Below are 16427 nucleotides of genomic sequence, written 5' to 3'. Positions count from 1 at the left end.
TGTTTTGTGATGTTTTTTTTCTTCTAATTGCCAATCAAATGATGTAAGGTTTATCAATTGTTTTATATTTATTTTAGTGTTATGTTAAGTTTATTGCGTTTCGTTCATTTGGGTTAGTTATTATCACAATCGTCGTGTGATTAATTGTGTTTTTATTGAGAAATCTTTGTTTGTGTAGGCAGTCTAATCACGGTAGCTTCTTAGTGCTTGCTAAGCAGTCGATTAATTTGGAACGAACTTGTCGACTTTAAACAATTGTGACCACTACACAGTTCAACGACATCTCGGTTTCAATAAATATCTTATACATTTAAACACCTACCGATATTTCCTCTCGTGTTGGATCAGACCAAACACTTCGAATCTCGATTCTCGTCTCGACACCTCCACAGAATGCTAGGAACAAAAGGAGTCGGATTTCAAAGAATAGAAATCTATAACCAAAGCCTTTGTCTTTGGCTCCCGTTCTTATTTTAACACTGATTTCGTATCGGTTTTTATTTTAAAGGGAATATTTTATGTCCTTATTTAATAGAGATTTCCTATAAAAGTCTAAGGTAAAAACTATCTTTCAACGTTAGCAACATCTAAATCCCAACTTCCCAATACAATTTACCTTCATTAGTAAAACTCAGTATCAGTAACTTTGTAATCTCCCAATCTTAATCTAACTTCGATTCTGTACTTGGCGAAAGTTTGAAAAGGTCGGAGCAATAAATTATCTTAATTCACATGTTCGTTTTACCTAATAGAAATAGGTACACATAACATACCTGTATAAACTCTCGACTTTGGGCCTATGGGAACAGGTAGAGCGTCACCTACTTCGATCCTTACATACTTCCTTAGCTTCCACCACATTTATGCCTGGTCATACAAACACGCTGGATACTCCACTCTCTAGCTTTTTGCTTATATCTCTTCTTTGAGTTTCTGATACATTGTTAAGGTTTGCATCCTAAGTCCATCCAATGTTCATGCGCAAACTTGTACTAAACTACTTATTTTTGTATTGCCTATGTAGAAATTTAGAGTACCTAATGCTCACATAGAATTTGGCACTCATTTTAGTTGGTTACGGTCTTCAAATTTTTATGGCGTGTTGTTCTTTTCTTACAAATTGTCGTTCTTATGTATAGGTTAATGTAAACTTTTGCTGTTGGTATAGATAAAATACTAAGTATTTTCTAACTTACAACGCTTTGAAAATGAGTTTGTACATTTTGCATACAACAACATCGTAAAATTTGATATCAAAAAGTCGTCAGGATAAATCGTTAGTTTATGATGTAAACTCGAAACATCGCTTGACAGTTTTGCATAAGCATGTTGCATGCACAGACATCGTTTACTTTATTTACCTTACCAAAACTTCACATTTGCATAAAACGAAGTTCTGTTTTTAACCCCCGACGCAAAAAGAGGGGTGTTTAAAGTATTTTCTAAGTTACGTTTTGTCAGTCTATCGGATATCGATGTATTTAAACTTTCCACCGAATTCTTGACTGCCTCTAATCATGTTCAGGTATCTGCAAGCGGTATTGTAGATATAACGATGGTTTTCTAGTATCATTCCCAGTTTAGGCAAAGTACTACTGGTTTCGTTAGTAATGAAATTTCCATCAAGAAGCTCGTCTCCTTATTACTTACATCAATACTCATAACAATAACATCATATCAACAGCTTATAAATGGACACTGCTGACCAAAGGCCTAATACGGAGAAGGTTTGAAAGCATTAATCACCACGCTTGCTCAATATTGCGGGTTGGCGGGTTGACTCAATGTACCAATAACATAACTGGTGATAACTCGGTGTTTCATTTAATTTTCCTATCTCTTCAGGATATTAAAGGCCTATTTATAATATAAAATCTGATGTTCTACTTCATAATATACTACCTATTTGACTAATAACCTAATTGCCAACCTAGATAATTCGCGAGCAGTGATAGTTTCATGCGACCTATTCACTTATGGATGTACTGCACGCGATTCCACCCACCTGTGTTTAGAATTAGCACGATGTGAACTGGATCAGTAGTGTAGTGTGTTAGTAATGCCGCTGTAAATTAGATGTAGATTTTGATTTAAGTTTCCAAATTACATAAAAATGCATTTTCAAGCAAGTCTTCTTTAGTCCATGGCTTGGTCTCAGCTTGGTTGAAATCAACAACGTTAACACGAATTCGGTTGAATGCTAATATTATGTTACGTGAAATTAAAAGATTACCACAACTCATTGAGGGTTATGCCATATTCTTGGTAACATTCGCTGTTTAATTTTTTGGGCTTCTGTCTGACTAATTTTAACGATAAATGCTGCTAGCATGAGCCAGTAATAAAAGTGCTATCATACTTTTGTCTGTATAAAGGTAGACCTGTTATTATAAATATCCAAGTATGGTATGTTTAATTAATTGATAAGAATACAGTATCTATATATATAAATACCCATATCCAATCAATAAAACCTGACTTATGACGAGTACAGAACCTCTTTAGTTCGTCACAAGCTCATCCCACGCTAGACAGTTTTATCAACAATGCTGACACACGACAGACAGGCTGTCATTGCTTCAGACCACTTAGTAACTTGCACGTTGCACGCAAACCAGACTCGTTCCGAATATGGCCAAATACACGTCATAGGAAAATAGTCCTTAATGACTTTGGTATAAGGATTGTTTAGGGTTAGCTTGCGGTGGATTTTAGTAATGTAATTTTTTAGAGTTGCGAATATAGGACTTAATGGGTTTGATATAAGGATGGTTATAGCATCTTGCAGTAGGTTTAATAATTGTAATGTAATGAGGATTGCATCCTAGTTGTTTTCAAGTTTATTTGTTGGTGTTCTCAATCGAATATCGTATTTAAAAATTACATAATGAATGCGGATTTGTGACATCCGCTAGTGTCAATTTACTTTGCTTATTCGCATCAGATGTGTATTGTTACTACGACACCACATCGTATGCGAAACGGTTTACAGTAGCCAACGGCACGTGCATGGCTTAAACTAAATTTATGGCCGCTGTATACATTTCCCTGGTTCACACTCCTGTCTACCTTTAGTGTAACCACAGCGTGATTTGTTAGATAACCTGCATTTGTGGGTCAGTCTCTCCTGAGTTATTGCCTGATTATGTACTTACCACATCTTTCTGCACGCTTACTGCAGTTGGGTTCGGTTCAATTCTCGCGTGAAATAAAGTTAAGTGTGATTCACATTACGTATAAACATCTCACGAAGTAATTACAGTAAACTATTGACATGATAACACTTATTTACTTCTGGTAGTAATTGCTTACCTAACTTTTAGCAGATTCAGCCAACTGGAGATATAAGTTGACTTAAGTTCACCAAATTGCATCAACATTTTATCTCGGTAGACAAATCTATCGATAAATAAATTGAGACGCTTCGTTGTTTGTTAATTTGTCTGATCTTCAATTCCAGATAACAATATAATGATTGGATATCAAACGTCAGCTTTATATATCTTACTTTGACACTGTAAGTAATGGCGTTTCGTCAAACTGAACGACGAAAATTACACAAAACGCTTGACTGATCATATTTTCACCTAGTTCGCAATAGCCAGATAATTTTTGTTCTTGTTGCACACAGATCACAATTGATTAGAAAGTGATGGATGACGAAAAAACATTCAGTGAACGTTTTGTGGTACAAGAGACGCGACGGACCGGCTAACGATCTGTTCTGACTCTGTGACGCTGAAAAAAATACCGCGTCCGATTTTTGTAGGTTTCTGTTAATGACTGTGAAGATATTCTTTAATGCTATTTTTTATTTGTTTCTCTATCACGTGGGAAATTATCTTGAAATTTATTTGAAATATCGTACAATAAGTGAGACATAAACAAAGTGAGTTTCTCAACGAACAGCTAACGACACCTAGTGGCGAGTAGCGGAACTAAACATTCTGGTTATAGTAAAATATATGATTTTGTTTTATGTTAAAAACTTATTGTTCATTGGAAAAATATTAAATATTGTTGGCACATCTATTTCATTCAAGTTTATTTGTGCGAGATATTATTTCAACTTAAACATTTCACTTGTAGTGCCGCTTTACGTTGTCGCTATTGCACGCTAGATGGCGCTGGGAGTATCGTAACTCGTTTTAACTCGACTGGCGTTCCTAGCGCCTGCTCTCAGCGTTTATTGATTTATAATGCCACGGTGGTTTGTATTGTTGAAGCTAGATACTTGTCGCTCGTTCAATGCAGCTGTTATTAACACAACAGTTCAGAAAATAAAGATATTAAAGTCAGATTACTATACTTTATACATCGTTTCGTTTTGTGAATGTGAAATAGTTTACTAGTTAGTCTGTTTGTTTGAAAGTTTTTACGTTGACCTAATTTCATGTTAATTTCAGCACGCGATTGTTTTTTATTGAGACGTAAATTTTCTATGAACGTGGTTTTACTTGAAAGCTTCTTTATAAAACATAACTTTTATATTTATATTCTTTATAAAACGTAACATTCATAAAGTTATTCTTTAATATTTACGACATGATATAGTAATTATAATGTCTAGAAAACTTGCAATTCTCACTAAGTATACTTAAAACTATTTGATCCTAACTTTTATTGCTTCAAAACAAACTCCTTAATTAAAAACAAAAGCATTAATCCCGTAGATCACACAATATCCTCTCCGAAGCCTATAAGTACATACACCATTATTACAGTATGACGTAATACCATATAATACAAATTCGTATGGCCATCGACCTCGGTACACTCACTCACCACACATACAACCAACCGGGTTCATTAAAAAAACTCGTACTTATCAATAAGTACAAGTTCAGCAACTAAATATGTCAGTGTCAACATTTTTTTTTTTGACGACTGGCAACATTGACCGTGTAAAAATATCTGCACTGGCAATATTTTTAATGTAGGTATGTCCTTTAGGCTTTAGTTCCGTGTGTGATTAAGGTTTTTTTTAATTTTGTGACTTCCTCGTTGTTCGAGTGGTCGCAAGTGCGACTGCCGGACAAGGGGTTTATTCAATTCCCGGGTTTGGCAAAGTATTAATGGGCTTTTAGCGGATTTTCGAAAATTACTCAGTAGTAGCACGGAGTCAGGATATTGACTCACTCACTAGTATAACACAAATGATGAAAATTAGGTGTACATTGTATTGCAGCATTACGTGCCTTAATGTGCACCTCTGCAAATATGAATAAAGTATTTTAACTTTATAAATTACCATGTTTAAGTAAAGTTTTCATTTTACGAAAGAATAATAAAAATAAATGGAAGGTCACCATCTTATTTTTGTGAGATTGCATTGTCTTCTTATTTCTTGGGGTCATTAATTTAAGAAATTTGTCTTTTCTTTTTTTCTGTGCGACATGGCGGAAGTAATTTTAAATTGGGTCAAGCTGGATTTTGTCCTTTATGGATGTTTAATCGTCCATGATGATGTGATGGGACTATTTTGTGCCGAAAGCGCGTATTTTTTTAAGGACATTCTTCAATATAGCCTTCTTTCCGTGGAGAGTATGGAATACTTCTCTTATTTTAAAGGCTGACAACATAACTGTGGCTCCTCTGGTGTTGCGGGTGTCCATAGGCGGCGCTGGTCGCTTACCATCAGGTGATACGAGCGCTCGTTTGCCTTCTATACCATAAAACAAATGTAGAAACATAATAGTGAACCAGTGGTTTGGTGACGGGCTATTGAAGATGATGTTCCCATATAGTACCTAGGTTTTTGGCATGAATTCAGATGGTGATATTTAATGTTAATTATGGATACAATAAGTATAATTAAACCTGTTCCGAATTAAATTTGATATCCCATGGTAATTGTAGCCTAAATTACTGGTCTAGACAAATATGGATAATAAGTACGTTTGTAGGCGAGCCGGTATATCTAGTTTTTGTACTGGTCCTATTTGAACAGCCCACGTACTTTGGAGGTTATTGACCTTTATTGTTGTAGAGATTAAATTTGGAAATTTTGCTATTTTATTATGTCGATAGAGTTGATTTTTGCTTGAGTAAAATAAGTATCTGCATATATGTCTGATCTAGCTTCCGGAGCTGCGGACTACCTAGTGAGTTTACCGTGGTTCCGGCTCGAAGGGCAGGAGTAGGAACGGGGTGGGTTTTAGTCAGTAAGAGTCTGACACTCCCAATCGTCCCTTCTTAAAAAATATTGCTTTAGTTGAATACTCTTAACCGCCGAAAGTAAATAAGATAATGCTCATTTTGATGATTTTAAACCTTTATAGTGTTTCCATTATTATTGTTATTGAATCAGAATAAATCCAACGGTATGCGACCTTTAAGGTTTTACTTTAAGTGCTTTATGTTCAGCCGAGGTAGGTATTTGTGACCTTTCGCTCTTGTTCCATTTAAATATACTGGCTTAACTGTAACTGGCTCGATATGGTCACTGGAAGGCTGTGCAACGATTAAAATTATTATGTTTACTTTTATTGGTATCTTGTTTGTTAAATTATTGTAGATTTTATTAAACTAAAAATCTGACTAAATATCCCAAGTATAATCATACATACATACATACATATCGTCACGCCTTTAATCCCCGAAGGGGTAGGCAGAGGTGCACATTATGGCACGTAATGCCACTGTATACACCCACTTTTCACAATTTATGTTGTAAGTCCCATGTAATAGGTGGTGAGCCTATTGCCATATACTGGGCACATTTCCAGACTCCGTGCTATCACTGAGAAATTTTCGAAAAGCCGAAACAAGCCCAGTAACACTTCGCCCGACCCGGGAATCGAACCCGAGACCCCTCGGCGGCAGTCGCACTTGTATAATCACTACATAGTATAAAACAAAGTCGCTTTCTCTGTCCATATGTCCCTTTGTATGCTTAAATCTTTAAAACTACGCAACGGATTTTGATACGGTTTTTTTAATAGATAGAGTGATTCAAGAGAAACGTTTATATGTATAATGCATGCATAATTTATCACCATTGCACCCATGCGAAGCTAGGGAGGGTGGCTAGTAATCTATATGATCACTTTTGCATTGATTTCTTCTTTTGAAATCTGTTTAGATCATCAGAAATCATCTATAGGTTTATAATAGTTTCAAACATCTTTCTTTTAGTAAAAAGTGAAACTAGTATCGTGATACGATAGCTAATGATAACTGTAGCAGTACATGCAATGCAACAACATGCGATTGTGTTGCGTTGCGGAAACGAGACGGTTTTCAATTACTAAGTACTTACTAACCGTTCTTTGACGTTCATCGTTCTATTGCGTGTGTCCTGTGCACAGTTTATCGTGTGCATTGTAAACCACCAAGTATTTGAAATATTATGGGTGGATCATACCACTTCCACTATCCCAAAAAAGTCTACGTACTAAGTATACCAAAGGTACCTAGAGTCAAAATGTCTGTTGAGTTGATTATGATCTACGTATTATCGAATTTTTCATATAACGCTGGTTCAGAATTGATTAATGTGGTTGATTCTTTCGTCAAACGTGTATAAATATTTATGCCTAATATTCAACGCTTCATCATCATAATTATCGTCATCAGCCATAAAACGTCCACTTTTGAACAAAGGCCTATTCTACGTTTACATTAATGTAAACTCATCTCACGTAAATCACTTATTTCATTATGATTGTTATCAATGTTTATTTCTCAATTATCATAAAACATATACTCAAACACATTTCAAAATAGCTATTATAAAGATACATCAGTGTTACCAATTTGTGTACAAAACCGAATCTTTTCTCGCAATACCGACAGAGTGCGAGGTTCCCCGAGCAGGGTAATGGCTGCACGCTCTAGTAGCTATGAGTCACTGGTACTTGTGTCTGACCATACGCTACCACACTTTATTGTTACCGTTTTGTCCAACAACTGCGTTTTTTTAAATAGGGAGTATGAGGGTCAGTTTGATGGTATAACGCAATTTTGACCATTAGTTTGATTAATTCTAGTAGTAGCTTGTTTCTTTGTGCTGCAGTTTTCATGATTAAAAGTATTAAAACTGAAATGCAATACATCATATGTTTTGCGGTTAACAGTTCCCTTAGTATGAGTTTGCACGTTTAAAGTAATCGCGTTCGGCGATCTGATTGGTCGGCTTATTCGAGCCGACTCAAATTATACTGGTACTGCTAAACCCTAAGCCTCACTAACAGGCAATAATAAAAACTGGATTTTTAAAATAAAGCTAGCTTGTCACTCTAAACATACAGTCTCACTAACGATTGGAGTCAACAACTTGTTAATCATTTACCATACCTCCACAGCGGTCATGTCCAATCCAATGGGAAGTCTTGACCAGTTGCACAGTAACTACTGATTTCTCCTTCACCACTGGAGCATACCACCGACAATTATACGCTCTAACGGAGGTGAGTCACCACCTCAACAAATTGCGACCAGCTCAATGGTAGCTGCAAACTTGTTAACTGACAGTTAACTTGTACGTACCTTTGGGGTTATGAATATTTTTAACTAGGTAGGTAGTCAGTTTGATGGGGAAGTTTTATTAGCTGATGTTTCTGTGAGAGAAGGAATTTTAATGGGTAGAAAAAATACATACATAATGGAGAGACAATGAAACGCAAATTGCTACGAATCTTACCTCTTTCGCTTCATCAACATAATCTGATATAATGACAGTAAGATATTAATAATTAATCTTTATTGTGTATGTTACGTTACAGTTACAGAAAAGACCATAATTCTAGTTTCATCATTTAATCATTTGTTTGTGTGTGTTTGTTTGTCAATCAGCCAAAATTACTAGCCGTATTTGAATGTAATTGTCATACCGATAGCTCATCAAGTCGTCGCTTACGATAAACACTTGTTCTATTTATGACACCAATAAAAATCTATATTTATTATCCCATTATAAAATTAACAGCATCTGTCTACTAATTAAGATTTTGTTTCTTATACCATCTCCTTAAAAGTCTTTGTATAGGCAATCAAATCGATTATGGCACTAAAACCATTTTAGTTTCACTTTATAGGTATAGGTGGCGCTTTATATGCAAATTGAACATATGCCTGGCGCAACGGCTGAGTCATCGTTTGCACTCATGCCCAAACTAGTTTTAAGTTTACTCAAAAGTAGGTAGGTTTTTTGGAATTAATTTGCCTGATATAGATTTTAGCATTTAATTAATCTAATTTTAGTCCTTCCATTTTTGCAAAAGCATATTAAGTTATAAAGATGATGATAATGAAGAAATAACTCACAAAGAATCTAGTTTCAAAGCTAAAACAAATGGAAAGCATAATTTCACAAATGATTCACTTGCTACTGAAGTTGTTCAAGTTGAATTTTCTGATGTTAGTACAATTCAAAATTCAAGCACCGATCGAGCGTTGAAACTAAAACTAAAGCTGAAGCTACTCAGCAACTATGTATGTATTGCTAAAAGTTCAGAAAGTATTTTCATTTATCCTGCAGGTTAAGCAGTTTTCAACAGGTAACTGTTGAAACAACTATAAATCGTTTCAAACTATTCATGAGCGTTTGTTGAAACTGCAGTTTTGTAATTAATCTGTTGGTAAAGGAATCTCTACTGTTAGCTCGTTGTTCGTTTCCTTTTTACTTCAATTAAATTCTTTTGATAAAAACTTGGCGTTTGTTTCTTTCTATATTGTTTGTTGAAGGGATTCCTCAAACAGTACTGAAATTGAGTTACTCTAAAGGATTTTTTAATTAAACTTTTTACTCTTAGTAAGTTATTTAACTATGTAACATGAACTTTAAATGAACAAAAGTCATTCTTATTCCAACAACAATTTCGTCCAAATATTTTGAACACCATCAACCAGTAACATTTCACCTTCCCTTACGATCGTCATCGTCACAACCGGTTATTTAATAAACGCGAGCGATACTAACCCGTGAAATATATGTTAGTATCGTAAATACATAAACAGCGAGGAACACACGTCTCGGGGCAACGTGAGCCGTTTTAATGTCAAATGACTCATAAATGTGTTTGCGTTTGACACGAGGCGAGATGTCTATAAGATTTGTGTCTTCCAATACATATTCATTCATTACTTCAATCTCTTGTTTAGTATGTTCTTCAATGATTTCATCTTAGTTTATGAGCTGTTCATCATTTGGTTTTGCCAAGTGTTTTGTGTTTAAACTGAACTTTCTTAGTGCTTTGTATCTCTTTTATTATAATGTTTGTATAAGTTGATTTATATTAAGAAAACAAAAAATGTGTCAGTAAAAGTAATCTTATTAAAACTATAGCTTTAAAAACGAGGCCAGGACAGCAAAACGCTTACTTTTTCCTACTCAAATAAAAAACTTGAAGCAAGTCTTAAAAGCAGCCTAAAAAAACAACGGAAACTATTCCCAAAAAGCCGGTTTCGAAGCCTGGCCAGACGCCATCTGCCGATACAATAAAAATTAAAAGACGAAACAACGAATTTTGCGAATGCCTCTCTAGATTTCTATATAAGGTCATATTACCGAAATATAAGGAAATAGTATTAAATAAAATTTACCATTATCGCAGTTTTTACATTTTTTAAATACAAGATCACCTCAAGTTATCCAGCTTGTTACTCAAGTGAGTGTGTGAATAGGTATACTATCTGACACTAAACAAACTTCGTCGAATGCACAATTTCAAGCGTCTTATCTTTTGTATCACGTGCTGACTTTTCTTTCTTGCACCCCCTTTGCCCCACCGAAGGCTGATAACCAAGCGGCGCGGCGCCTGCGCACACTGCCACCTCAGTCTCCCCTCGGCACCCGCGCGGAGCGAACGTATCGCACGTTTTATTTTATAAAATAAAAATCTCAGTGATGTGACATATGAACGTGGAATGTGTTTGTGATAGTGATTTATTATTTCAAACTGATAACAGTTTCAGTTTGGCTAATGTGATATAAGGTGGAGTTTTTATCTGTGCACGGATCGACCCGATACCGTTGCGTCGCGCTTCGGTGATTCGGTTAATAACTCGTGGATCTACAGTGCCTGTGTTATAGTGGCTTTGCTAAGATTTAATGCCGTGAAAAGGTCACTTACCTTGATCGGACATTGAAAAAGTTCTCACATTCTAGGTCTAGACGTCGTGTTAATCTTAATATTGATCTTTCTCGTTCAGATTCCGTTGCCAAACAGGTTGTCATCTGTCTAGGCTCTTTTTTGGTCGTTACTTTATCATGTTTCCTTTTTCTTTTATCTTTAAAACTAGTTTTGGCTTGGTCTGTCGTACTGACTCACTAGTGATTGTAAGGTTCTACAAGAATTTCGAATACTACGGCTATTATTTATTAAGTTGTAAATACACTCTGAGCACGATTGACACAGATTAGCGTCTTTTGTTTCTACTAAAGCTTTAGATGTGAAAGGATGGAAGATGTGAGACACTGTCCCAGTTACTTGGATCATAAAATTAATAAACTTTCATTTGTGTGATAAAGACGATAGGTTTTTTTTCTCTCATTATTTTCACGCTTGATAGACGGCCGGTTGTTCGGAGCTGGTTTTTGTTTCGACTGAGTGAAACGGCGGCAATTGGACCTTGATATCCGGAGTTGCAACAGAACACAATTGGTTTGTACGGCGCAAGTTGGGTACTCAGTAGTTTTATACAAAATTACTTCCACCAAACGCAAATATGAATCTTATAAACATAAAACCTTCAAAATTACATTGTCTTTCGAACTTTCATTTTGGTTACACGGACACCAATTGCAACCTTCTTAACGACGACCTAGATTTACTGTGACATCGAAATTTTAATTCATGGACACATTTTGAAAGTTGCAATCTATTCTGGACTTAAATTGAAGTCCGTTTTAATACTTCTCTCTGACGTATTTTGCTAACCATTGTTGGACATGCATGTATTGTATTGTCAAGTATTGTCTACATAAACTCTGTATCCAAGAGGAAGGCATACGTAATTGAAATGCCATCGTGACATTCTAATTTGTTCTCATGCAAACTAATTACGTACCAGCTAAGAAAGATTTATTCTAACTAGAGCAATGTTTGTTCAAAATCTAGCATTTTGAAACATCTTAGACTTCAAACAAACTAAACAGTCACGCTTGCTACATTTGTGAAATTACAGCGACCTACATTTTTGGCTAACCACTCACTAATGACGCGAAAAGTGAATGATTTTTGAAGTTCTAATGACTGGGTTCGATGTCCGGCTTTTGTGTTTTCAAGGCTAATCGTCATGGTTTGCTGAGTTATGGGGTAAATGGGAGTTCGGTGAATAGATTTGTTTGCAACTATGTGCCACAATGGAAGGGGCTCTATGGTATAAGACCGCTATTCAACAGTTGTTTACAAAATATTTAAGTTACTATACACAATCATGCTTTCAATATTTTCAATGAAGTCTACTTAACTCCTTCCTTCCGAAGATTTGTATTTCTATGAAAAAGTCTTTAAGTTATTAGTTTATTGCTTGTATCTTTCAAGGCTCCTTCTGCATAAGTATGTTTTTTTGTCTGATATAATATCTTTACTGTGTTTAAATATCCATTAGTTTCAATATCATGAGCTCTTGTAGCATTTTGTACAATATTTTCTCTGTCTTCATCTTATATTATTTCAAGTTTATTTGGATACATTGTTTTTAATTTAGCATTCACTTGTTTTGCTACATTTTCCTTTACAATCTATTCTTATTTATTATTTCTCTCACGTAAATACCATTTTTTAATAATAATATTATGTGCCATATCTTTTATGTAAATGTTAATTAACAATGTTTTACATATTGTTTGTTGTTGTAAATCATTTGTGGTAATCTTATTTATGTCTTGCACTTTATTAATAAACATATCAATAAGGCGCAGCTAGTTTACATTTTAATTAATGCTATCAATTAACAGGTTTATTTTAGTATTGTATCTAAGCTCTTAGTCTTCAAACTATATATTTGTTACTAAGGAATAATCTTTATCTTCATACCCTTATCCCAAAGTGACTTCATATTGGTGGTATGTCTTCTTCCATTTTCCTGTATATACCATCACTAACTCCATTTTCTTCATCATCGTCATCGCATTAACCACAAGATATCCACATTCTTTGCCCGAAGCAACCGCTTTTCCTCTTTGCCTTCTAATTTACTTGATTCAGTTTAAAAATTATCTCCTATATTTAGTTCACTTATAGTCTATTTATGAGTCGATTTCGCACCGACCATCGTTAGGTGTGAAAACACTGTTATCAAACAGTTAAGGAACTTGTTATCAGATTAGTGCTGATATGCTAAGATAACGACTGGAAATGTGTACCAGTGATGTCATTCTTTCGCTTTGATCAATTTTTGTATTGGAAGTTTCTCCATGTTCTTTAGATCGCGTGTTTATGTTGAATTACTTTGAAATTAAAGCTGCTTTCTTTTTGGTTTTCATGGCTTGTGTTCTTGATGATATATCTATGTGGAACTTAAAATAATTTGTACGTTCATCTGTAATCTGATTCATAGTTTCTTTAACGTCTTAGTTTTCTGCTAGGTTCACAAAGAAATCAGTCTTATTTGATGAGTCTTCTTTAATACGTTTATCAAACACAGAGTACCATTTCAAAATGGATACAGTTACAAATTATTCAGTATGTCCATATAATCATCGAGTTCCAGTCTCCATCGATTATCACGTGTCCTGCACAAATCTAACCGGCATCGATTACCTCCATTGTTTCGTTCCGAGATAGTGCAAACGTGACTGTCGACATATCTATTTACTATCTATATGTATGTATATTAGATTGATAATATAATGTACTATGCTCTACAGATTATTTTGTAGGCTTGTTAGCTAGGCTTAAAATGATTGGTGTTCGATGAAATGGTAGAATTAACTTAATCATTGATGAGCAGCCATGATTATGTTTTTTCTGAGATTTTGTGTCAAAATTGATGTGATACATGCTTAAAACATGTTTCCATTGATGCCTCTAAATCTTGTGTTATATTCTAAAAGGATTCTAATTCAGTTTTATTTATGCTCCAAAGTTCTTTTTGTCCTTTATAACCATAGCATGACCAATAAGCCAATCTACTTATAGATCGAGCAGTAATTTAAAATGGTGCAATGCAGTCGTGTTATTGACAGTTTTTTGCTCGATGGCCGTCAATTGAACGACAGCTTTACCTTCAGGCAGTAATCTGTTATAATCAATAATGTTTAGTTGTTGCACCTTTGATATTTTCAATTGTATCTGAATCAACATTTCCTTTTGCATCACCTAAAAGTATTTCTAAAGCTTCAATTTCATCAATCTTCAAAGAAATACGTCTTTAAAAATTTGACTATACCAAAGTTTGATTACACCTTTATCATTTATACCTCTTTCCACGTCCATAATTCGTGGACAGATATCATTTATTTATTCTTAGTCTCCATTGATTGAAAGATTATTTCGCGAATAATTAAAAACTCCGCCATATGTAACTACCTTCTTTAATCTAGCTTTATTTTCATTGATACTCGTATGACCAGATAACGCAATATTTGCGTTAAACTCGCCAAATCTGAAAACAACAGGCGACTTATCTTTGTAAGTTCATTCATCTATCACGCTTATGCTCGTGAATATTGATAAATTAACCTTAGTACCTATTACTTCATGTATTAATTAAAGTTGATTGTTTTATGGATTGTCACATTAAGCAAGTGTAGATAGATTTAATTACGGGATCAAATAAACTCTTACTGAATCTTTGAAATGGTTGAAACAAAAAAATTGGACTCGATAAAAAACAATACGATTTTTATTTTCAAGGTTTTCAAGAGCTTTCAAATCATATAACTGCTCAACATTAGGTGTGACATTTAATCTAAGCACCTCTGTCTACTTTTCTCAGATTAAAAGGCCTGTTATATAAATAAAAGAATATGTATTGACAACCCCGCGACCTCTAGGCCGGGTCGCAGCGACCTTAACACCGATATCTATATTATTTGTCCAATAGACCAGTAAATATCTTCGTATTTGTATTTATATTTTAATCTTTGTTTTACACTTCATAATTACTTGGGTTTTTTACTTAATCTGACTCAGAAACTTTAAAATAAAGGTTTAAGGAAGATTCGTCAGATTATTTAGGTTTTTTTGAACCGCATCATGTCATATCCTCTAAAACCCAAAAAACAAAATTTCCAAACGGGAAATTTTGTACTGAAGGTAATTAGGTAACCGAGGTCTCAATAGCTATTTATAGTCTTACTTTAATATACATATAAACGCCTATGATACGGGCTTAGCATTATCAAACTCTCATTTAACCAGTTTCGTATGCAAAAACTAGTCATTAGGTTCCCACTTCCTTAAGTTTTTGATACGAATTTTGATAGTTTTTACAGAATTTAGCTTTTTGTCGTTATCTAGAATTACTTTACAATTTTATACAGCAGTAGCAATAGGAACAATAGTAATCGTAGTAGGCGTAACTTTACTTTATCGTTGTTAAAACTCTTAAGTTTCCTACATTTTCTCCTTTTAAGCCAAAAACACATTTCTGTTCCATAAATAGAGTATAAATTCCATCAAAAATAGCTAAATCCTCTTATATCGTGTCATTGAGGGCAAAGCTTAACTGCTAAACTTATGGGAATGCTTAGGGATTGACCTTTCATCCTATTTTATATCGGACACGTGTCGGTTATAGTTCAAATGTTAGAGAATTATCTCAGTGTGTGGTCTAAACGTGAGGATTTGGAGTATCAGCTGTTTCTATAGATGGTGTGACGTCATTGTTTGTGTGAGGACAGATAGCAGGCCTCCCGCTAGGTGAAACTTAACCTATGATACTGAAAAATTCGTGGATAGCCGTGGGATGTAAGAGCGCGATGTCATGTGGTGCTGAGGACTAAAGGACTTTGTTCAGTGTTAGATATCTTTTGGCTAATGATGATTATGATGAGCTAACGGACTTCTTGAGTAAGGATAATGATTGTACAAGGTGTGTTTTATATTGATAATTGTTTATTTTGAGTTGAAAACCCAACAACTGATAGCGGATGAACCGATGACGTGTTTTTATCTTTTTAAGTACATTTATGATTTGTGTGTGATACTCATGTCTGCTGATACGATTTTGCAAAGCTTTGATGCTAGCGCTATCGTACATGTGAATTCAGCTCGTAAAGCTTTGTATTCATAATTGAAATATGTTTGTACAGACATATCAATCTGCATAACAGAACACATCTCATTTCTCAATTACATTAACATATCAAAAATAGCACGAACCTCATTACAAAACACAATACCAGTATATTAATTGCGAACGCCGAAAACGCGGAAACCGACATATATATTCCTTAATTAATATTGCAAAAACTGAGCAGTATAACTCGACATTAGTATGCCATAGCGTACAATATTAATTAAACAGACAGACAT

The 16427-nt window shown here is 34.6% G+C and overlaps 1 protein-coding gene across 18 annotated transcripts in view; it reads left to right on the top strand.

Annotated features, from left to right (window-relative positions):
• LOC118276662 (serine/threonine-protein kinase MARK2) overlaps nt 1-16427 on the top strand; it is a 203074-nt gene that overhangs the window by 93681 nt on the left and 92966 nt on the right. For 14 of the 18 annotated variants that reach the window (XM_050699696.1, XM_050699691.1, XM_050699705.1 and 11 more), the window contains exon 1: nt 10773-10937. The exons of 3 other annotated variants lie outside the window; for them this stretch is intronic. The gene's annotated coding sequence lies outside the window, so the exon portion shown is untranslated. Of the gene's footprint in view, nt 1-10772; nt 10938-11045; nt 11067-16427 lie in introns of those variants that run through there. One more of the 18 variants, XM_050699688.1, reaches the window with a different exon arrangement.

This window comes from Spodoptera frugiperda, chromosome 17 (assembly GCF_023101765.2).
Source record: "Spodoptera frugiperda isolate SF20-4 chromosome 17, AGI-APGP_CSIRO_Sfru_2.0, whole genome shotgun sequence".
NCBI lineage: Eukaryota > Metazoa > Arthropoda > Insecta > Lepidoptera > Noctuidae > Spodoptera > Spodoptera frugiperda.
This window is presented reverse-complemented; position numbering and strand designations above follow the sequence as displayed.